This window comes from Cebus imitator, unplaced genomic scaffold (genome assembly GCF_001604975.1).
Source record: "Cebus imitator isolate Cc_AM_T3 unplaced genomic scaffold, Cebus_imitator-1.0 Scaffold336, whole genome shotgun sequence".
Taxonomy (NCBI): domain Eukaryota; kingdom Metazoa; phylum Chordata; class Mammalia; order Primates; family Cebidae; genus Cebus; species Cebus imitator.
The window spans coordinates 2,397,503-2,422,203 of NW_016107651.1; the positions used below are offsets into that span (position 1 = coordinate 2,397,503).

Sequence of the window (24,701 nt, forward strand, 5' to 3'; positions counted from 1 at the left end):
ATGATGAGAATTTTAGCATCTAATCTAATAAGAGAACATTTTCCAAGCTTCCATCAGCCATTTGAAAAGGGCATTTGAACCATCTCCCAAAGCCCTTAAAATGATGTTAAATCTTGTAGCAAGGGAGAGTTCTCCCACACTAAAACATCTCCCTTTTGTAGCACCCTCAGGATCTATTTTTAGGCAAACTGGCTTTTTTTTTTTTCCCTAGTACTTGTTAACCATAACCCGAAGTGACTTTTGGAATGTAATTATTCTCCTCCCTTAGCAATCTTGGTGCTTCCTTCTTGAATCTTGCTTGGATGTGACTGAATTTATTTGTTTGGTGGCTACAGGACAGTTCTCCAGTTGGCTTAATCCTTGGACTGAAACAAGAGATTCTCTCCTCTTTCTTGCTAGTAGTTTTCAAGAGCAACTTGGCTGTACTGGGAATACAACATCCTGAGACTGGGGAGGGACTAGTCAGAATAGCCCGGGGCTGATTTTCTCTCTCTTGGAAACAGTATGTCCTTAAGTGCATTCACCCAGCATGTCTTGTTTCTCCTGAGGTAAGTAAACTGGGGGGGATGCATTTTGGAATTCCTCAGCAGTGATGCAAGTAAAATATATCAAGTAGGGACACCCTGGGAAGTTTACATGAGCCTGGGGGACCAGCTCACAAGAATCTTAAGCTTCGGTTGTTTCTTGCTGCCTATCTATAAATAATAAATCCAGTTTACGTAACTTGTTGCACGCATGGATGTTCTCTGTCACTGATATCAGACAAGTTAGTAACCAGTGCACAGTTAGCCAGCTTGATAGTGGCCAATAGAAGGGAGAGACATAGATTCTAAGGGAGAAAAGCATTGTCTGTAAAGTATCTGTCTAGTCTTCAATCAAAGCAGGTGCTATTATCATCTAACAGAGTAGAAAACTTCTAAAAACCCAGGAAATTCAGTATAATCAATCAGAGCTTCCAGGGTTCTTGACACTACCTATTTAAATCAGCTGTAATATCAGGGAAAACACTGGCCTGAAAATCTAACTTCCTAATTCAGCCATTCTTGTAATTAATTATGCACCCCAGATTCAGTTCATCCTGCCATCTGGCTCTAGGAAATAAGAATCTCTTCGAATGTTAGCAAAGAACATTATATAGGACCACAGTTCATCTGAGTCCGGTGTTTCTCTATGGAAAGCATTAATGATGCTCAGCAGTAGGCACAGCGTTTATAATTGTTCTTTCTCCTCTACTTCTCAAGTGTCTGCAGCAAACTGTGCATCCCTTTCCAGTTCACTAAATCTGAGCATTTTAGCAATTGTACTTTGTCATGCCAGGGATCATCAATATTTTACCTTTCACTAGTAATGGGGTCCTTACTGTTACATGGCCAGAGCGTGAACTAACTCTAGGATCCTGTTTGTAGAGTCTGTTTCAATGTATAATCTTAATGTAGAATCTGTAAAGGAGTGAAAAAGAGTATAGCAAAGAAAGAAGCTGGGAAAAGATGTGTGTTTAGCTTAGGTCTAGTCTCAGCCTGACTCCATAAGGAACCCTATGGTACCACAAAATTGTCTCACTTGAAAGAAGTGCGATTGGACTTCTGAATCCTATTTCATTTAGTCATCGGCGAGGGGACAGTCTAAAAATAGAGCATAGCCTTCCAGGCATTTCTGGACAAAACAACTTTTAACAAGAATCAAACATTTAAAAATGGAATCAGGCTCTTTATTATATACACCAGCAGCAACTACTAGAGAAGACCACTTTGACGTTGACTTCTTAATTTACAAACCTATGAATCCTCGCTATAGAGCACATAGTATAACATATTAGCTAGTATTTCGGCATGTTTAACATGCCTTGAAGAATAAAACCCTAACTCTGAAACACTGCTGTCCTTAAGCTGACACCCTAAATGAACTTTAATAGACCATTGTGCCATATCATTAGTCCTGCTGTTTCTTAAATATAAGGCACATGATAAAATATTTGGGCCTATTGAAATATTTTATTTGCTGTGAAGTTGTCCTTTGGGCTGAGGCAACATTGCATGGGATAACATATCAACAGATGAATTATAAAAGCCACATGTTGGTGCTGCTGGTAGGAGGAAAAGTCATTTTGCAGTAAGCAGCACTTCTGAGTCAGAGCGAATTGCTACACCCTCCAGGTTGGAGAAGATCTGATGAATCACATCTTCAAGTAGATAACAAGCCTTCTCAAAAAATTATGCCATGTCTAGAGCTCAACCTTTGTTTCAACTGCTGGCAGTGGCTATAGCTAGATCAGCCTCGATGAGATGGAACCCAGGCTGTTTAAACTAATGTACAGCCTCCTCTCTGCTACAATGACATATATGTTCATTTCCCTACTGAGCCAACATTTGCATGGCCAAGTAGAGAGGGTAACTGGCATCCGCAGAACCAGTGATCCTGTCTGTTTAGCTTCGGAGAATTCCATCTGAAGTGGATGTTCTCTGTGGACATTAATGCTAGACAAAACCATTTGTATGCTTTCTGTTCAATTTCATTTTCCAGCCACATAATTCTTATCCACACATCCCTGTCTTTTGTCCTCTGGTTCAGTTGATTTCTAGCTCCTTACCCACCAGTCAAGGTGGTTTTCACTGCTTAGAAGTCCATGCACATTTGTACATGAGGAACTTCTCTCTCTATATGAACTGAATGAATGTATTGCTTTGTGCTATGCTTACTGTATTTCTTTACACTAATGTCATTTTTGCTCAGGTACTAATACAACTGAATGGTACAGTAATGAATTCAGTCTTACATAATTTGAACTGAGTTCAAATTACTGCTTTTTTGTTAAGATTGTTGAACAGGTCATTACATGAGACCACAGGTGCACGTGAGTTGAGGAAGAGTAAAGTTTTAGTGAGACATATAGGTAACAGGGCTATTTGGATCACCTTTTAATTCACGTCTTTTGAATCTGCCCTGTCAGTAATTTAAATGTGCCATTCAAATAAAATGGTTTTAGTTGTGCCTAATTTTCTGTTTGGGGAGCTGATTAGAGCCAGCTCATGATGGGCAGCTTCAGTCACAGGGTAATTTGTTTTCAGAGTTTCAAACGTTGAATAGTGTTCTGTTGCAGAACAGGAGACATTATTCCAGATCCAAGGGGTACTTATATTTGGCTTTCTTAGAATGTTGCATCTTACTTCACAGGTCATCAAACCTAAATAAGGATTTTCCAAGTTACCAAGTATATCTGCACATTATACATTTGGAGACCAGACAACTCACTGCAGGCTGGGTATATGGATCCACTGAAAACAGTGTACTATACATTTTGGCCAAAAAAAGCCATTTATCCTCTGACCTCTATTAGCACAATTCTAATCAGAAGGTCATGATGGAGTATTGCATTCCATAGTATTAATCTTGGTTCAGATCCTATATGTCCTGTCTTTGAAAAATCAAAATATTTCTCATTCTCAAGGGCCAGGTGCCTTAAAAACTGTCTCAGGTCCCTTTGGGGAAAAAATTGTAGGCATTTTTTAACATGTTACATTAGCAGGACAGTTTCCTTCTCAAGGATCTCTGAGTCAGTGTATAGAATTAGGTCCTGGAACTCAGTGATGGAGAACAATTTTTATTGTAACTTTTGATGATCATTTTCTGCTTGCCAAAAATTGATTTCTTTTTTTGCAAGATGAGCAACATCTTTTATGCCCGCCTTCCTGATGAATCTTAATAGCTCTTCAACATAAGCCTGTGTGTCGAGACACCTTCACTCTCACTCCAAACTTGCTGCCTTTTATGTTGATCACATCTACCTTGCATATATGGATTAAGTGTTGACATCTAGCTTCTGGCCTTCTGTGATCTCATCATCTCCAGTTTATATTAAGAAGCCTGGTTCCACAGAAGCATCTCCTACTGTAAACCTTGTCCTCCAAAGGACTGCTACCACTGAACTTCTCAAAGATTCTATTGTCATCTTCATCCGTTTCTTACTGGCCTAGTAAAAGGTCTTGCTGAGAAACATGTTCAGGTGGTGCTTTCTTAATGCTTACAAGAAATCCATTTCAGTAGTCCCATTTTTCTGAGTTTTCTCATCCCTTCTGGAGTACTACATCAAAAAAGTTTTCTTTTGCTGTAAGTGATTTTTATGTTCAGATTTCCCGTAGTGATCCCAGTTGACTTTTAGGTCTGGCTGCAAGTATTACTGTGAATATATTTAATCCTATATAGCACATGAGTGTACCATATCATTAAAATCTCCCCATGCCAGCCCTATATGTCTCAGCCATTCCTTCAGCCCAGTCCAGCACATCAACATCCACTTCAGCACATGCTTCCTCATTTCCTGCAAATACATATTAATCAGGTTCTGTATTTGGGGCAACATACATGGGTATGTGTGTGTGTGTGATATATATATATACACACACATATATATATAAAATACACACACACAACATATATAATCTTTTTTTCTCTGAGAAGTGGTTGATAAAATCCAAATGATTTTTGAAACCCAATAAGCACGTTATATCTATACTTTTGGTATATCCAGAACATCTATTTTTTTTTTTTTTTGAGATGGAATCTCATTCTGTTACCCAAGCTGGAGTACAATGGTGCAATCTCAGCTCACTACAAACTCCGCCTTCTGGGTTCAAGCTATCCTCCTGCCTAAGCTTCCTGTATAGTTGCAATTACAGGCATACACTGCCACGCCTGGCTAATTTTTGTATTTTAGTACAGACAGGGTTTCACCATGTGAATTTCAATGTGCCATTCAAATAAAATGGTTTTAGTTGTGCCTGACTAATTTCCTGTTTAGGGAACTGATTAGAGCCAACTCCTGATGGGCAGCTTCAGTCACAGTGTAATTTGTTTTCAGAGTTTCAAACACTGAATAGTGTTCTTTTGCAGAACAGGTGATGTTATGTTGGCCAGGCTGGTCTCAAACTCCTGATCTTGTAGTTTGCCTGCCTCTGCCTCCCAAATTGCTGGGATTACAGGTGTGAGTCACTGCTCCCGGCCATATATATAATTCTTAAAACTCAAGCATAAGACAAACCAACTAAAAGTTGGGCCAAATATTTGAGCAGACATTTCAGAAAATGAGTTAGACAAATGGCGAAAGAGATATGAAAAGATGCTTAGCATTATTGGCCATCAAAGAAATGCAAATTATAAACATAATGAGATACCACTACAGGCCCACAAGAACGGCTAGAATTATAAAAACTGTCATGGTAAGTTTTGAATAGAATGTTTCAAACTTGATCTCTCATATAGTTTGTCAGCTTCTTATCAGGATACATCATATATGCCATTTATTCAATGTTTTACCTCTCAGCTCTGAAGGAGCCCTTCAGTGTATGCTCCATGATAAATAATGAGATACTGTTAAACATTTTTCCTTTCAAGTGAGTACAGTGGCAAGCTTTCTTAGCAGAAACTGCTGGTAAAACACTGTACGAGCCTAGGTTTCTTGAAATTTCCCACTTGTACCTGAGTAGAAAATGAGGGTCTGTCTGTAGATCACAGGTTAGCTGGGGGCAAAAATGAGGGCAGAAGTGACTGCAAAGTGGTGAGTGAAAGAACCTATGGGTAATAAAAATGTTCTATATATTGAATCAGGGTGATTACATGGGTGTACAAAATTGTCACAGCTCATAAAACTGCTTACTTATATTGTGTGCATTTCATTTTATGTAAATGATACCTTAAAACAATTTATTTAAAAATATACAATGTATGGACAATGAATGGAACTTTAGGGTGTGTTTCCAAAGACCTCGATTTGATTCACAGTTTACTACGTATCGTTGAAAAAATCATCTGACACAGATACTTTCTGCTTTCCCCCAACACAAGCAAAGCAGACTCCATCCAGCTCTGAGGAAAAGAGATTGTGAAAAAGATTCTATGATGTTGTGTTTCTAAAAGATAAAAGAAAGTGCAAGATTGAGGGGAAAAATCAATTTGTCAGTTGTACTAGATTTAAACTAAAGTTTGGCTGCAAAACTAAGACTTAATTAAAGCAACAACAACAACAAAAGAAGGATAAATTTATGAGTTAAAAAAAAAGGAAACTAGAGGGAAACAAGTCATTTGTGCACTAATTCAACATGAACCTAACTGGGTAGATACTTTGTACCAAGACTTGTGCTAACACTGGGAGAAACAACGTTCTCTTTAGTTAAAAAGAGTCCAATAGACAGGCAAGTAAAGGCATGCATGTATAATTGAACAATATGTTTAACTGATGGAGGTAATCCCAGTGTGCTTGCCAATGTGTACCACAGTGGGAGTAAGACCTGGATAAGGTAAGGAATGTAAGAGATTTATCAAGTAGAAGAGCTGATAAAAAAAAAAAAAAAAAAAATATTTAATAATGCTGAAAAAAAAAAAAAAAAAAAAAGAAAAAAGAAATTGCAAAATTAGTGGAAAATAATGAATTTGGCTTTGAATATGTCAAAAGTTGGCAATTATAATGCTGCCCTGTAAGATTTGATAGTGAAAGATGTGAATATACATGAAATATCCAAGAAGAAGATTAAAGAAAGTGCAACAGAAATTCAAGTATTAAAAGTCAAAATTAAGGTGTCATTTTAAATGAGGGGTCAATATTAGGAAGAAATAACTGTGTTGACTATTAGGCTACAAGCATTTCATTGAAGGTGTTCAGATATGACCCGGAATCAAAGCTATTTGCTAAGTTGGTTTTGGCAGCAGCCTTTACACTACACTGCATTAAGATGAAAAGTAATGGCAAGTAACAGTAAAGTTTAGAATGATGCAATAAAAGATGCTTCACATTTCGATAGTTTTATGACTGTAAAAACAAATTTTAAACATTCAATTTCATTGAATTTTTGTAATCTTTTAAGGTAGACAGGAAAGATATATTTACCGTTTTCTGTTCAAGGAAATAAAAACTCTATCAAATTTAATGAGTTGCTGGAGATCTTACAGCTAGTAAATGACAGAAACGGGACAAACACCTGAGTCATATTCTTAACCTAATGCAGTTTCTACTATACTATTTAATAGAAGATAATATTTTCCTGCTTTGTGCACTGAACCAATAATGGGAATTTTGACAATTACCTCTTTCACTCTGCAAGATGAAGCACATTAAGGGTGGACTAGTGTAATGGGGGTGAAAATAAGGAAGACTGTGAGTTTGAACATAGGCGCAGTTTTTTTTGGTCAATATTCCAACATGCCTCTCTCCTGATGATAAATTTCAGATAATAATGATTATCACTGTTGGAATTAATTTTCTGTATGACTATATTGTAACCATTTAATCTAACTGATTTGCTTTTACTGGCAATTACAGACTTTCACTATTAGCTTAATGAATGCATGTTTTTCTATTATCCATATATTTTATGTGATACTTAGAAGTTTGGAGTATAAAAACTATGAAAGAAATCTACATAAACCACGTTAAATTATGCTTCCAATAATCCTGAGAGCTTCAATAATACTAATGCCAACCTCCATATAGAAACAAAATGCTGCTACTTGCAGTACTCAGGATATATGCTGCTTTGAGTAAAAGTGATGGAATGGTCCCGGTCCATCTACTTTCTGTCCCTGGATTTAACTTGTGGCATGATGATGAATATTTACAAGAGGGATGGCCTAAGTAAGCAGTATTATTTTTGGCCCTGGTGAGTCTAAGATAAATCTGTGATGTGAGCAACCTCTATCTATCTTACGGGAACATCAGAAAACATTATATGAAAGTGATTTAACCTATTGGGAGAAAAAAATGCTTTTAGACCCACATAACAATATAATTACGTTGTATAGTGTTTGACACATCTTGCCTATTTGTGGGGAATAAGATTATATCATGGTTAAGTATAAATAAATTGTGTAAAATAAATAAATAAATTGGCATGCCTTGTGTATGTTTAAGGTCATGAGCAATCTAATTTTCCTAGAGCTAATAGTAATTAATATATTATCCATGGGACTGTCCTTGGAAAGAATAGGAGAGTAAACATAACCCTTAATTTAGAGACTAATTCTCCAGTGACTCAGACAAGAGTTCAGTGTTAATTTTTTGAATAATTTTTATGATTAAAGTTGTTTCAGTAAATCATTCTGAATGTAAAAAGTTTCCTCACTTTTGCTTCTGTTTTGTTTCTTAGCACAGTCTTCCCTGTACTGTCATCATTTTGTGATTTTTCTTTCCTTTTCCTTCCCCCCCTCCCGAAGGAGTCTTGCTGTGTCACCAAACTGGAGTGCAGTGGCACAATCTAGGCTCACTGCAACCTCTGTCTCCTGGGTTCAAGCAATTCTCCTGCTTCAGCCTCCCAAGTAGCTAGTACTACAGGGGTGCCTCACCACGCCCAGCTAATTTTTCATATTTTAGTAGAGGAGGGGTTTCACCATATTGGCCAGGGTGGTCTCTGTCTCCCCTGACTCCATGATCTGCCCGCCACAGCCTCCTAAAGTGCTGGGATTACAGGCATGAGCCACTGTGCCTGGGCCATTTTGTGATTTTCTTAATTCTCTACTTGAGAATAATCTTTCAAAATTCAAACTGAGCCTTATTCTTTGTCGCATTTTTCATGATACCTATCAGAGGAACCTGTTCACAGTGAATACTGAATAAACATCTTTTTGAATGAAAAATGTATGAAAGAACAAATATCTATTACTAAAAGATACAGAAACTTGATCTATAAGAGGACACAATGCTTCATCTTACTCTCAGTACAGTTGTTCTTGGAAGGCTATCCAGAGAAAGTGTATTTATTTAAATATGAGCAATAATACTTATCAAGCCCCTACTATGTGCCAGACACTGTTCTTGACACTGAATAAATAGAAAATTAAACAGAAAAATCTAAAACCTAATGAAGGTTGCATCCTTCATTATCAGTAGACAGGATAGCAGTAGACAGGAAGCGAACACACAAATAAACTACACAAAATGTGAGATGCAGATAACAGCCATCAAGGAAAATGAAGTAGAAAAAGTAGATAAGAAGTGACAGGTTGAGAACATGATGACATATACTATGAAGGTAAGAAAGCACCTCACTGAGAAAGCAGATATTTGGAAAAAGACTTAAGGGAGGTCAGAGAGTGAGTCCCATGGATTCTTGACAGAAGAGTAATCTTAGCAGAGTGTTTTTATCTAGCACCATTTCTCCAGAAAGCACAGAAAAACATTTCCTACAATAAATAAAAGCAAATATGTAAGTAGAAGAAGATGACATCTGAGAAATGATGGGGAGGTAGATACAGAGATGTGTGTACATCATTGTGGCTATGGGCCTTTACAGAGAGCAAGAGAAAGCCATCTGGAGGCTTGTTTCAGTAATCACTCTGGCAACAGTGTTGAAACTTACAGATTAAAAAAGGATTGCCATGAAGATCAACGTAGAAGACTATTGCAAAAATCCAGGAAATCTGATAATATGTTGGGGGAATTGTTTCAATGTAGGTGGAGAACAGTGTGATTTTAGAAATATTTTGAGGGTAGAGCCAACAGGATTTCTTGACAGGTTGGATGTGGGATGTGAGAAAAGGAAAATGTTCATAGATGACTACGAATTTTTTGGATTGAGGAACTAAAAGAATAAAGTTACCATTAATGGACACAGGAAGACTGTGTATGGGAGGAGGTTAAATATTTTTAAAATTGGTGATTCTGATGATGATTATTACACACAAGTGGAGACAGTCATTTGAAGAGCAGGAGTGGCATTCTGCCAGGAAATAGAGATTTAGAAGTTATTAACATTTAGTTACTTTCTACAGCCATGTGCCTAAAAGAGATTGTCAAGGGAGTGAATGAAAATGAAGGAGAGAAGGGAAGGGACGGGGAGGATAGAAGAGAGAAGGGAAAAAGGAAGAGAAGGGAAAGGGAAAAAGGAAGAAAATTAAGAATAGAAATGTTCCAATGTGAAGAAAAGACCAGAAAATGAGGCTATATCTATATTATTTTCTATTGTGCTGTAACAAAAAATACTACAAACTTAGTGGCTTAATATAGCACAGTCTTTAGTTTCTTAGAATTCTGAAAGTCACATTGAAAATGTCCTTCAATGGGCTAAAACCAACAGGATTGTACTTCTCGAACATCTATAGGGAATGTGTTTTTGTCTTTTTCAGCTTGTAGAAGCCACCTGCATTTTTTGGTGTGTGGCTCCTTCTGTTTTTTTATTTTATCTTTTAAGTTTGGAGTTACATGTGGAGGTTTGTTACAGAGATAAACTTGTGTCATGGAGGTCTGTTGTACAGATTCTTTCATCACCCAGATTTTAAGCCTAGTACCTATTAGTTATTTTTCCTGATCTTTCTCCTCTCACGCTTCCACCCTCCACAATCCAATATGCCCCAATGTGTGTCGTCCCCGTCTATGTGTCCATGTGTTCTCATCATTTAGCTCCCACTTATAAGTGAGAACATGTATTTAGTCGTCTGTTCCTGTGTTAGTTTGCTAAGGATAATGGCCTCCAGCTCCAACCATGTCCCTGCAAAAGGCATGATCTCGTTTATTTTTTTTATGGTTGCATAGTATTCCATGGTATATATGTACCACATTTTCTTTATCCAATTTATTATTGATGAGCATTTAGGTTGATTTCATGTCTTTGCTATTGTGAACAGTGCTGCAGTGAACATGTGTGCATGTGTCCTTATAACAGAATGATTTTTGTGCCTTTGGTTTTATACCCAGGATTGAAATTGCTGGGTCAAACAGTATTTCTGTCTTTAGCTCTTTGAGGAATTGCCAAACTATCTTCCCCAATGGCTGAACTAATTTAAATGCCAAACAGCAGTGTGTAAGTGATCCTTCTCTCCACAGCCTCACCAGCATTTTTGTGTGGGTTTTTTTTTTTTTTTTGACTTTTTAATAGTAGCCATTCTGACGGGTATGATATGGTATCCCATTGTGATTTGCATTTCTCTAATATTCAGTGATATTGAGCATTTTTTCATATGATTGTTGGCCCCATGTATGTCAGCTTTTGGAAAATGTTGATATGCATTGTATACTTTTTAATCGGGTTATTTTTTTCTCATGAATTTAAGTTCCTTATAGATGCTGGATATTAGATGTTTGTCAGATATATAGTTGTAAAAATTTTCTCCCATTTAGTTGATTGTCTGTTTACTCTGTTTATAGTTTGTGCTTTTATTCTTTTTGCAATGCAAAAGCTCTTTAGTTTAATTATATCCCATTTGTCATTTTTTACTTTTGTTGCAATTCTTTTTGGTGTCTTTGGCATAAAATCTCTGCCTGTGCCTATGTGCTGAATGGTACTGTCTGGGTTGTCTTCCAGGATTTTTATAGTTTTGGGTTTTACATTTGAGTCTTTAATTCATCTTGATTTGATTTTTTTTTCTGGTGTAAGAAAGGAGTAAAATTTCAGTTTTCTACAAATGGCTAGTCAGTTATCCCAGTACCATTGATTGCAAAGGGAATTTTTTTCCCCATTGCTTGTTTTTGTCAGGTTTGTTAGAGATCAGTGTTATTTCTGGGTTCTCCATTCTGTTCCATTGGTCTAATGTGTCTGCTTTTGTGCAAATACCATGCCGTTTTGGGTACCGTAGCCCTGTAGTATAATTTGAAGGTGGGTAGTATTATGCCTCCATCTTTGTTCTTTTTGCTTAGTATTATCTTGGGTATTTGGGCTTTTGGGTTACATATGAATTTTAAAATAGTATTTTCTAGTTCTGTGAATAATTTCAATGGTAGTTTAAGAGGAATAGCATTAATCTGTAAACTGCTCTGAGCAGTATGGCCATTTTAACAATATTGATTCTATCTATAAGTATGAAATGTTTTCCCATTTGTGTCATCTCTGATTTCTTTTACCAGTGGTTTGTAGTTCTCCTTGTAGAAATCTTTCACTTTCCTAGTGAGCTCTAATCCTAGGTTTTAATCATTTTTGTGGCAATTGTGAATGGGAGTTCATTTCCGATTTGGCTGTTGGGTGGACTTTTATTGGTGTGTAGGAATGTAAGTGATTCTGGCACATCAATTTTGTATCCTGAGACTTTACTGAAGGTGCTCATCAGCTTAAAAAGCTTTTAGGCTGAGACTATGGGGTTTTGTAGATATAGGGTCATGTTTGCAGAAAGGGTTAGTTTTGCTTCTTCTCTTCCTATTTGGATGCCCTTATTTCTTTCTCATGACTGATTGCCCTGGCCAGGACTTCCAATACTATGTTGAATAGGAGTAAGTAAGAAAGGACATTCTTGTGTTGTGCCAGTTTTCAATGGAAATGCCTTCAGCATTCACCCATTCAGTATGATATTGGCTGTGGATTTGTCATATATGGTTCTTATTATTTGGAGTTATGTTCCTTCAATACCTAGCTTATTGAGAGTTTTTAACATTAATGAATGTTGAATTGTATCAATAGATTTTTCTGCATCTATAATCATGTGGTATTTGTCTTTAGTTCCGTATACATGATGAGTCACAGTTATTGATTTGCATATGTTGAACCAAACGTGTATGACAGGGAATAAGCATACTTAGTTGTAGTAGATAAGCTTTTTGATGTGCCGTTGGATTCAGTTTGCCAGTAATATTGTGGAAAAATTTTTGCATGGATTTTCATCAAGGATATTGGCCTGAAGTTTTCTTTTGTTGTCTCTCTGCCAGTTTTTGGTATCAGGATTATGCTTGCCTCATAGAATGAGTTAGTAAGAAATCTCTTCTTTTCAATTTTTTTAGAATAGTTTGAGTAGAAATGCTCCCAGCTCTTCTTCGTACATTGGGTAGAATTCAGCTGTGATTCCATCTAGTCCTGGTCTTTTTTTGGTTGGTAGGCTATTTAATACTGCCTCAATTTCAGAACTCATTATTGTTTAGATATTCAATTTCTTCCTGGTTCAGTCTTGGGAAGGTGTATGTGCCCAGGAATGTATCAATTTATCCTAGATTTTCCAGTTTATTTCCATGGAGGTGTTTATAGTATTCTCTGACGGTTGTTTGTATTTCTGCGGGGTCAGTAATAATATCCCCTTGTCATTTCTGATGGTGTTCATTTGAATCTTCTCTCTTTTCTTCTTTATTAGCATAGCTAGTGGTTTATCTATTTTCTTAATTTTTCCAAAGAACAGATCCTGGAATTGCTGATCTGTTGAATGGTTTTTCATGTCTCTCTCTCCTTCAGCTGGCTCTAATTTTGGTTACTTATTATGATGGTAAATACTAAGTGTCAATTTGATTGGATTGAAAGATACAAATATTGATCCTTGATGTGTCTGTGAGGGTGTTGCCAAAAGAGGTTAACATTTGAGTTAGTGGGCTGGGCAAGGCAGATCCATTCTTAGTCTGGTAGGCACAATCTAGTCAGCTGCCAGTGGATATAAAGTAGGCCGAAAAAATGTGAAAAAGAGACTGGCCTGGCGCCCAACCTAAAACTTTCTCCCATGCTGGATGCTTCTTGCCCTCAAACATCGGACACCAAGTTCTTCAGTTTTGGGACTCAGACTGGCTCTCCTTCATCCTTAGCTTGCAGACAGCCTATTTTGGGACCTTGTGATCATGTAAGTTAATATTTGGTAAATTCATATAGATAGATGATAGATAGACAGATAGATAGATTCTATTCTGTGTCTCTAGAGAAACCTGACAAACTGGGTACCAGGAGTAGTTCTAGAGGAACAGAATATTAAGGATGGAGTCCTTTCATTGGTTTGGGGGTTTCTGGAGTTGGCTGCTTAATATAATTAGACTCAAAAATGCTAAGGACTCTACTGCTAATAGTATGGAGAATGCTGATAGTAAATGGCGTGAATTGTTTAGAGAATTATGTAAAATAAATGTGTTTGACAGTCATGATTCACAGCTTGTGAGAGTTAAGGGGTTTAGTGACTCCATACATCATATCTTAGACCATATGTGGAAAACCAAGGAACATAATGAAGCTGGTTCGTTGCTCCTAAGTTCAGTAGATAAAGTGTTGTAAGAAAATGATGAACTCCGCAATTCTGTCTCTGGCTTGAGAAGCAGATACTGAGCCTCAAATCTGCTAAGATTGTCCTGAGACTCCTGTAGAGAAAGAGCTGAAATTGTGGAAAAACAGACATAAGCTCTTATCATGGGAGTGGCTGACCTGCAACTAAAGATGCATGCACAGGCTTGCCATTGTGTCTACTCTTAAAATGAGGGCATTGATTGAAAAGAGTAGGACTCTGAAGCTTGAAATGGGTATGTATGGGAGGACACTGATGAAGCTGAGGACACTGAGTTTGTAAACTCTGATTTTTATTTTTTTTTTTTGCCAGAGGGAACAGCTTCCCCATTCCCAGTAGTGGCAACATCCCTTCCCCAGCCCATGCTCCCATCTGCCTTTCCACCTTTGTCTGGGGATATAAACCCTGCACTGCCTCATGCAACAGTGATGGCCTCCCCTGAGGCAGTTGCCAGGCAAGGTAATGTTGATTCTCCTCAGGTGCCACCCCTAAAACCTCTATTTTCTTCTGGACCTGTAATTAGACTAAAGTCCTAGAGGACTCTTAGAAGTGAGTTGAGATTGTAAACCATGAGGGGTGTGCTACACTAGAAAAGAACTGTTTGAGTTCCCTAATTCATATGAACAGCAATCTGGAGAACAGGCATGGGAATGGATATTAAGGGTATGGGATCATGGTGGAAGAAACATAGAATTGGATCAAGCTGATTTTATTGATTTGAGCCCAGTAAGTAGGGCCTCTGCATTTAATGTTACAGATCGAGGTGTTAACAAAGTTCTTATAGTTTATTTGCATGGTTAGCTGAAATATGAATTAAAAGATGGCCCACTGTGAGCAAGCTGGAAATGCCTGATCTCTCTTGGTTTAATGTAGAGGAAGGGATCCAAAGGCTTAGAGAGATTGGGATGGTGGTGTGGATCAGTCACTTTTGATCTACTCATCCCAGCTGGGAGGGCACAGAAGATATATCATTGACCAATGCCTTGCAAAGTAGATTTCCTAGGGCAGCACCTGCATCTTCAAAGAGCCCTGTAATTGGTTTTCTCTGTATGTCAGCTCTAATAGTGGGAACCTCAGTCACTCAACCAGAAAATTTAAATACAATGGGAATAATTGGACTCTGAGGTGGCAGGGGCCAAGTGGTGGTACTCAACCACCAAAGGCAAGGTGGGCATAGCTACCATAAAGGACAGCAGAGGCAAAGTGGCAATCAGAATAGTATGACTCATATAGAGCTCTGGCATTGGCTAATTAATCATGGTGTTTCTAGAAATGAAATTGATAGGAAGCCTACTACATTCCTACTTAATTTATACAAGCAGAAAATTTCTAGGTTTAACGGACAAAAGATAAATTTGAATTATAAAAACAGAGAATCAATTTCCAGGCTTGAGTCAGTTTATGGACCCAGAATCTCTTGAATGAAGGGGAGCCTGGGTCCCTTTGACAAAGGACCCCACTACATTCTGACAATTTATGCAGTGAATCTTTCTCTCATCCTTCCCCAAAGAGATCTTCACCCTTTTACCAGGTTAACTCTGCTTTGGTGAAAGGGAAATGACCAGACACTTTGGGGACCACTGGCTCTGAGCCGATGTTGATTCCAGGGAGCCCAAAACTTCACTGTAGTCCTCCAGTTAAAGTAGGTGCTTATGGAGGTCAGCTAATTAATGGAGTTTTAGCTCATGTCTGACTTGCAGTGGGTCCAGTGGGTCTCCAGACTCATCCTGTGGTCATTTCCCCAGGGCCATAATGCAGGGGTGGTGATTCCCTCCACATCCCCCTTCAGCTCTCCTATTTGGCCTGTGCAGGAGACAGATGGCTCATGGAGAAAGACAGTGGATTATAGTAAGCTTAACCAAGTGGTGACTCCAATTGCTGCTGCTGTACCAGACGAGGTTTCATTGCTTGAGCAAATTAACGCATCTCCTGGTACCTAGTATGCAGCCCTTGACTTGGCAAATACCTTTTTCTCCATTCCTATCCACAGAGCCCACCAGAAGAAATTTGCCTTCAGCTGGCAAGGCCAGCAATATACCTTTACTGTCCTACCTCAGGGACATATCAACTCTCCAGTTTTGTGTTATAATCTTATTCAGAGAGACTGGATCACTTTTTACTTGTGGAAAATACCACACTGGTCCATTACATTAATGACATTATGCTGATTGAATCCAATGAGCAAGAAGTAGCAAACACATTGGACTTTTTTGTGAGACATTTACATGCCAGAGAATGGGAAATAAATATGACTAAAATTCAGGGATATTCTTTGTTAAGTTTTGGTCTCAATGATCAGTTTAATATTGTCAATGGGGTGATGAAGGCTCCCATTGTTATTGTGTGGGAGTCTAAGTCTCTCTAAAAATTTGCTTTATAAATCTGGGTGCTCATGTGTTGGGTGCATATATAGTTAGGATATTTAGATTCTCTTGTTGATTTGAACCCTTTATCATTATGTAATGCCCTTCTTTGTATTTTTTAATATTTGTTGCTTTAAAGTCTGTTTTGTTAGTAGGATTTCAACCCCTTCTTTTTTCTGTTTTCCATTTGTTTGGTAGATTTTTCTCTGTCACTTTATTTTGAGCCTCTGTGTGTCATTACATGTGAAATGAGTCTCTTGAAGACAGCACACCAGTGAGTCCTGATTCTTCATCAGCTTGCTACTCTGTCTTTTAATTGGGACATTTAGCCCATTTATATTTAAGTTCAGTATTGGTAAGTGTGGTTTTGATCTTATCATGATGTTGGCTCGGTATTTTGCAGACTTGGTTATGTGGTTACTGTATAGTGTCACTGGTCTATGTACTTCAGTGTGCTTTTGTAGGGGCTGGTAATGGTCTTTCCTTTCCATATTTAGTGTTTCTTGCAGGAGCTCTTGTAAGGCGGGTCTTGTGTTCAGTTCTCTCAGAATTTGCTTATATGAAAGAAATCTTATTTCTCCTTCACTTATGAAGACTAGCTTGGCTGGATATAAAATTCTGGGTTGGAATTTATATTCTTCAAGGATGTTGAATATTGAACCTCAATCTCCTCTGTTTCTTAGGGTTTCAGCTTAGAGGTCCACTGTTAGTTGAATGTGCTTTCCTTTTAGATGACCTTGCCTGTCTCTCTAGCTGCCCTTTTCTTTTTTCATGTCAACCTGAGAGAATTTGATGATTAAGTGTTTTGGGGATGATCTTCTTGTAGAGTATTTGCTGGGGTTTTCATTTCTCAAATTTGAATGTTGGCATCCCTAGCTAGGTTGGGAAAGTTCTCTTGGATGATATCCTGAAATACATTTTCCAAGTTGGTTCCATTCTCCCCATCTCTTTCAGGTACACCAGTCAGTCATAGATTTGGTTTCTTTATATAACCCAATATGTCTCAGAGGGTTCATTCATTACTTTTCTTTTTTCTCTATTCTTGTCTGCCTGTCTTGTATCAGAAGGCCAGTCTTCAAGCTCTGAGACTTTTTCCTTTACTTGGTCTATTCTTCTACTCATTCTTGTGATTGCACTATGAGATTATTGCAGTGTGTTAGTCAGCTGTGGTCAGCGTGGTTATCTTCTTCTCTGTACTGTTTATTTTGTCTGTCATCCTCCTCAATGTTTTATAATGATTTTTAGCTTTCTTGCATTGGGTTACAGTGTACTCCTATAGCTCAATGAACTTTGCTCCTATTCATATTCTTAATTCTAATTCTTTTATTTCAGCCATTTCAGCCTTGGCCTGGTTCTAAACCCTTGTTGGAGACATGATGCAGTAATTTGGAGGAAAGAAGGCACTCTGGATTTTTGAGTTTTCAACATTTTTGCACTGATTTTTTCTCATCTCTGTGGGCTTATCTGTCTTCAATCTTTGAGGTTGTTGACATATGGATGGGTTCTTTTTCCTTTTATCCTATTTGATGACCTTGAAGGATTGATTATAGTATAAGATAGATTCAGATGATAGGCTTCGTTTCTGGAAGATTTTAGGGGACTAACACTGAGCTTCCAACTTCTGGACTTGAGCTCTAACTCTGAGGGATTTGTAATGGATCCCAACTTTGTTCTCTGGCTCCCCAAGGCTTGGCATCCACTGTGCTGGTGAGGGGCAAGGTACAGCAGCTGCAGGAGAGTGCTAATGGATGCAAGGGTGCCTGACTGCCTGGGGCTATTTACCACAGTGGCAGAGACAAGGTAGCCAGTTGGGTGTGGGGACAGGAGAAAAGTGGGGCCCCTGCTGGAGACTTTGTGTACTGTTGCACTGGAGCTGGTGTTGGCTTGGGGCAGGGTGCTGGCTGGCGCTGGTTTCGGCGCCTTCTCTGCATCCTGCAAGCAGGAGTGATTGCTCAGGTTGTGGGAGGATCCCCTGTTCTCTGTGCAGAGTTAGTCCAAGAGCAGGATACTCAGGAAGGTGGGGCTTTCTATCTCTGTGCCACCAGCCCTGTCTGATGTGAGAGACTACTCTACAAAGGTGAAGTCTGACAGTTCCCTTAGGGCTAAAGTCTCTTATGGGAGCAAGTCAGGCTTAAAGGGATGGCCATTCCTAGCCTTGTTCTGCTACAGACACTCTCACACCAAACCCTCTGGGCTCCACCCTTTCAAAATGGGTGGTGGCTTGCTGCTTCATCACTTGCTTGTCTCCTGGGGGGATCCACCCCAGAGAGATGTGGGTCATCAATTGTTTAGTGTAATCACCCCAGGATGAAGGGTATGTGCTGTGCCCAAGTCAGGGGCTTCCTGTCTGGGGGCGAGCAGTCGGAGTTCTGTGGGATCTATGAGTGGTGGACTGGCCACACATCTTCTTGGGTCAACTGCACCTTGTTGGAGGTGTGGATAAGGCACTTAGGATCTTTGCTCCTGTTATCAAGGACGGTTACACTGTATATGCAGTAGCAGAAAGGCTTTCAGTTGCCCCTGGAGGTTCTGTCCAGGGAGGTGCCGAGTTGCTGGCTTGATAGTTCTGGTGGTGGGTGGTTAGAGGCCCAGGCCTGGAGGACCTGCCTGGTGAGGAGATATGGAAATAGGCACCCACATAACAGTATGGCTGCTTTTCCATAGGACTCCTGTAGTATTCTGGGGGGTCCACTCCAGTTCCTAGTTGTCTTGGATTCCAATACTTGGAGATATCACCAGTGAAGTCTGCAAAATAGCAAAGATGGTAGCCCGCCCCTTTATTTGGGAGCTCCGTCTCAGGGAGGATTGAAACCTCTGTTGGTGGGAGAACAGTGGCAGGGATGGCTGGAGACCCTGGTTGGAAGGTCCTGCCCATGACGGAGGAATGGGATCACAGACCCACTTACAGAAGCAGTCTGGCCACATTTTCATAGAGTAGCTATACTATACTGGGTGATCCCTTTCACCCCTGGTTGGCTTGGACTTTCCAAAACCTGAAGGCTGGAATAGCTAAGTCGCTGAAATGGCAAAGATGGTGGCCCACCCCTCCCCCGGGAGTTTTGTTTCAGGGAAGTGTAATGCTGCTACCAGTGGCTGGCTAGAATTCCAAGCCAGTAGGTCATATCCTGTGAGGTGCTGTGGAAGTGGGGCCTGCAGGCTATTGCTGCTCAGCCCCCTGGATTCAGCCTCTTTTCTAGGGGTTTGTACAGGGGGTATAACTTCCCACTTTGCTGTAGCTGTAGTTGCTTTTTCCAGGAAGCCTAGAAACCCTGAGTGGCTGCTCTGCTGAGACTTCACATAGCCCTGCGTGTCAGACTGAAGGCCCTGGTGGAATGGGATTATGAGGGGATCTCCTGACCTAAGGGTTACAAAGATTCATGGGAGAAGTGTGGGTTCCCAGGGTTACAGATTTACTCACTGATTTCCTAGATAGGGGAGGTTCTCTTGGCTGTGTTGCTTCTGGGTGGGTCATTGTCCTGCCTGCTTTTCTTCATTTTCCATGGGTAAGTTGTTTCCTTGGTTAGTCTCAGTGAATGTATGTGGATGTTTTAGTTAAAAGTATTGTATTTACGTGCTTCTTCTGTTCCTCTCCGTAAAAGCCATACACATACCAGCTGCTTCTAATTGGCCATCTTGGTCACTCCCCCACCCCTTCCTCCTCGTTGAAAGCCAGAAATCCTATCCCTCTGACAACTCTTTTTGCTATCACATCTTCTCTGATTCTGACTCTTTCATCTTCCTCTTGTAAAGAAACCTGTGATTTCATTGGGCCTACGTGGCCGATATAGAATAATATCCCGGTCCCAAGATCCTTAACTTAATCTCATCTGCAAAGTTTTTTTGCCCTGCGAGGCAAATATATTCACAAGTTCTAGGAATTAGATGATGGACAGCTTTAGGGGATAATTATTTTGCTTATCATGATGATGATCAAACGGAGGGGTTAGAATTAATACCAAGACACTGTGAGGTCTTGAAAGCCAAATTAAGAACATGCTTAAAAAAGGAGAGGTACGGAGCTATGCCAAACATCTACTGTTAGGTTCAGCAAGATGAGAGCTGAAAAATGAAATGACTATTAGAATTCATTGAACAATTGGAATAGAAGTTTTGGGGCAAATGTTTTGAAGCTGGATTTAAGTGTATAGGGAGAAATTTAGGCAACTATTGTGAACAAACTTTTCCAAAGAATTTTCCCCCAAAGTGGGAAGTAAACATGTGTTACAGATAAGGGAATGGCAGCCATTTAAGATTTAACTACTAATAGGAGAAATAACAAGTATAAACTACATGTGTATATATCAGTATGACAATATACAGTGATATTAAGGATGTAGATAAGCTTGTAAGGAGAAGAGGGAGTATAATAAACTTCTGCAGTCAAAGACATTGAGTGGACAGATGGCAATAAGATTTAGTACAGAGGAGAAAGACCTTACCTATGAACAAAGCATGCCAGAAATAATGAAAGGGGAAAATAAAGGTAGTTAGATAAGTGAATGTGGAGTAGACATTTTTAATGTTTGCATTATTCTCAATGAGATGAGATGTTAGAATGAAAATGAACCAGAAGGCATTAGGATTTATGGGAAAAAATGAGAAAGTATGAAATAATTATCCAGGAGAGAGAGCCGCTGGCCCAGTAAAAAGATTGCGTTATTCTGCGCAGCTCTACAGGCACACTTGATGTTTGATGTCATGCATTTCTCATGATACAAATGCATGGAATGTGTGTATGTTTCCAGCCCTATTCATTTACACAAGCACAAATCAGAATAGGCAAGAGGTTAAATTTTATAAGTTCCAAGCTAAAGAGATTAAATGAAAATGGGAAAAAGAAACTTAGATGAAAGAGATCTCTTTGATTGGATGATAAGACTTACCTAGGCTAAGGAGAAAAGAGAAGACATTATGGGATTGAGAGTTAATGAAAATTTGATAATGTGCGTGGATTGCTGATGGTGCTGGTGTTCTAGAGGGTATGACATGGATATATATCAGGCATTAGAAAGTAGGATTCTTGAAATTGAGATTATGAGGTTGCAGTTGTTGGTAATGACTAGATCTAGGGTATGTGCTGGGAATGACTGTCCCAGTAATGTCCACATAAATGGGGACGAAGATGTCAAGAATTTGAGAAGTTAACAATAGTGCAATGATAATCTACACGAATAATGAAGTAACCCAAAAACATGACAGGGGTGTTGGAAATAGTAATAAAAAAAACCAGGAACTAATTTTTAAAAGACAAAGGGGTGATACAGGCTTTATAGATGATTTTAACAGAGTCATAAAAAATCTCTACAAGGGTAGAGCTTTTCAGGAGTAGCAAAACAAAAGTGATTGGAACTGTCAACAGTCAGAAGGGCACCCATTCTATTTTCAGAGAATATGATAGAGAAAACATTCACTATTTGAGTAGGTGCAGAAGTAGCACCTTCAAAGAAAGATTAAATGTTTGTTAGAGCAAGAAGGGAACATTTTGAGGAGGTGTTGGGGGTCTAGGGGTTATGCTGATTTGTGCCTGTGGGTTCTACAGGTACAGTAGAAAGTTTTCAGAGGGAGGGGGTAGTTGGGAAATGGGGTAAAAATTGGGATGTACAATTATTTTCCCGTTATAGGAAATATTGATTCTTTTAGTGTCAGATGAAAAGACGCATGAAGAGTAGAAATGCCCCCTGTATGTGTGGAGAAGAAATAAGGCTAGATTTCCTGCCAGGAGAATGTAGAATTCTGAGATGACTTCTTCATCACTACTGCCAGTGTAGAAGCTGGCCAAAAAGCGCTCATATCCCTGGCTTCCAGGTGTTTGCCCCAGCCTGCTCCCCTTCTTTTTGTGGCTAAATTCTATCTTAAATTTTGTCAGTGTAAGGCTAAAAAGCAGCAGTATCAGTAGCTCATGGACTTTCTCTTAGCTTTTTCTTTGTGGGCTTGTTCTTTTCTGATTTTGTTCATTAAGAACTTTTAAAGTGGATTATATTGTTGTTGCTACTATTCTCTGATGTAAAAAATTTTGAAAACATGCTGCTTCAACTTTGTTTCCAGTTGTTTCCTTAGCAACAATTAGCTTACAATAGTGAAAAATCAGCCTGGTGGGGGTACATGCTTGTAATCCCAGCTACTCAACTATCTAAGAGACCAAGGTAAGAGGATACCCTGAGTCCTGGAGTTTGTGACCAGCCTGGGAAAAGTATCAGAACTCCATCTGTATAAAAAAGAAAACCAAAAAAATAAACCGAGATCAAGAAAAGTGCATGGTTTGACTATGGTCACACAATTATGAATTACACATGAGAAGTTTGTAAAAGTACCATTTTACTTCTTGATAGTTATTTCAACGCTCTACATTTCAGCCTCCTTATTTGTAAATAGAGATAATAATATCAAGGCTATTTTGGGAAATAAATGAGAGATGCTCAGCACAATATTCTGGTTAGACAAAGCACTCAAATATAGGCATGATTACTATTAACATGAACATCAAACAGCACCATAGTGAAAGAGTAATTGCTTAATCTCAGCTAACAAATAATAGGTCATGACTGTCTGAAAAGTGTGTCTCCAGAAAGCACACACATCTTGGCTATAATATTTTATTGTCCTTAATTATTTTCTCTATTATTCTCAAAATAATATATAACTCTGGCTCCTATAGGAAACCATCTATAGATGAGTTCCACAACTGGTTATGTACATTTTAAAATGATTTACAAATTGCACCTCAATTCACAGTGTGTTTTAGTAATGACTTTGTCAAAAAGATTGAGATCATAATACTGATCCGGCTTTCCATTGCATTTTACCCATTATCGCTGTTAAAATTGCCTTCCTGAAGATTTAATTGGCACCCTAAGACATGGCAGATGATAATAAGATTTACTCTATTCAGGCTAACTTAATTTCCGATCTGTATAAGCCTCAGAGTGATAAAAAGGGACAAAAATTCTGCTTAAAAAGAAAACATTAATATTGTAAATATTAACTGTAATAGAAATGTTGAATATTTACATAACATCCATTCTCCTTCTTGATTCTAATAACATCCTATTGCTTCTGGAAGCCAATACTTTTCAGAAGTGTTGCAGATATGAGTTGTGTATGATATACTCCATGTCCAGCTCCAGGCTGAGCCCTGATAGATGTAAGCAAATAAATACCCACTTTTACGGAAACTGGGGCTGACAATACAGTACTAAGCCAATAAAACCATAGAATTCCATATAGGTATTTGTTTAGTGTTTGTACAAATAGTGCAGCCTGAGGACCTTTGATTGATAATGGTGACAGAAGCGTTGAGGAGTATAAATAAAGAAACTTTAACCTATCCACCACAACCACCAAGTTGCAATAATGACCCAAACCAGGCTTCAGATGCAATCTTCAGATGAAAACTTTGTGTGAAGGACAGGAGACCAGAAACATAGAGGAATGGAACTATGATGCCACTATTACTTAATCTAGCACCCCAATACCCCACCACTTCTATATTTTCAGTTACAAAGAAAATCTATCGGTTATGTACCATTTTGAGTTCAGTTTTCTGTTACAACTGAAAGCACCCTGAATAATACACTTCTTTTAACTTGTAAACTCACTCTCTGAAATGTAGGTTATTACTTCAGCTTCATGATGAGATGTTTTATAAAATGATAGTGGCCTTGGATATAATCGAATCCAGAGGTTTATCCTATATTTTAATGTCACGTGTATTACTGCTAGTCACTGAAGCATAACATTTTGCTATCTAGCCAAGAGAATAAAACCCACATTAGATAACTAAACAGAAGACATTTAATACAGAAAATAAATTATGAAACTGTTAGGGTTGTAAGAGCAATCAGGAGGTATGCAATAACTCAGATTAGCAAAGCAAAAGCTGTTTTCAGTCCTAGGGCTGGAGTGTCCAGAGGGAGGAGGCTGTGCTACCATTGTCTAGGATCCAGGGCTATGTAGAAGAAACTGCAACCAGAGCAAATCCTATCTGCAGGAACTCAACAATTAAAGGAGCCTCTGCTAGATACTTGCTTAAAAGTAGGGACTGAGAGAGCGCAAGAAATATTTGCGCTTCTCTCTTCCTCTTACACTCTAATCTCCTGCCAGTAGTTTCTGTTGGTGAAAACAGTTGGCATAGTTACCTGTGGGGTGGGGAAAGGCCAAATAAACCTTTCAAGAGTCAGCCATCTGCCAAAAAGAGCAGAGCATGAATCTGTAATACACAAGTTCCAAATCTGAGTGGTTTGACAAATGTGAAGTTTATTTATCACTCAGTGAAGGCTAACCGTGGGATTCAATTCAGTAGGGGCACAGGGTTGCCCCATCTCATAACACTACTTTCTAAGACTTTATAGTATTATTTGATTAATTGTCAGAAAGAAGAAAAAAGTGTTGGAAGGTCATTCATGGGGG

The 24,701-nt window shown here is 38.8% G+C and overlaps 1 long non-coding RNA gene across 1 annotated transcript in view; it reads left to right on the forward strand.

The window, feature by feature from the left end:
* The first annotated feature begins 272 nt into the window (after positions 1–272).
* The window catches only part of LOC119467827, a 58,548-nt gene continuing 34,119 nt past the window's right edge, over positions 273–24,701 (forward strand). The window contains exon 1 of the long non-coding RNA XR_005196451.1: positions 273–548. This is a non-coding gene — a long non-coding RNA (uncharacterized LOC119467827). The remainder of the gene's footprint in view (positions 549–24,701) is intronic.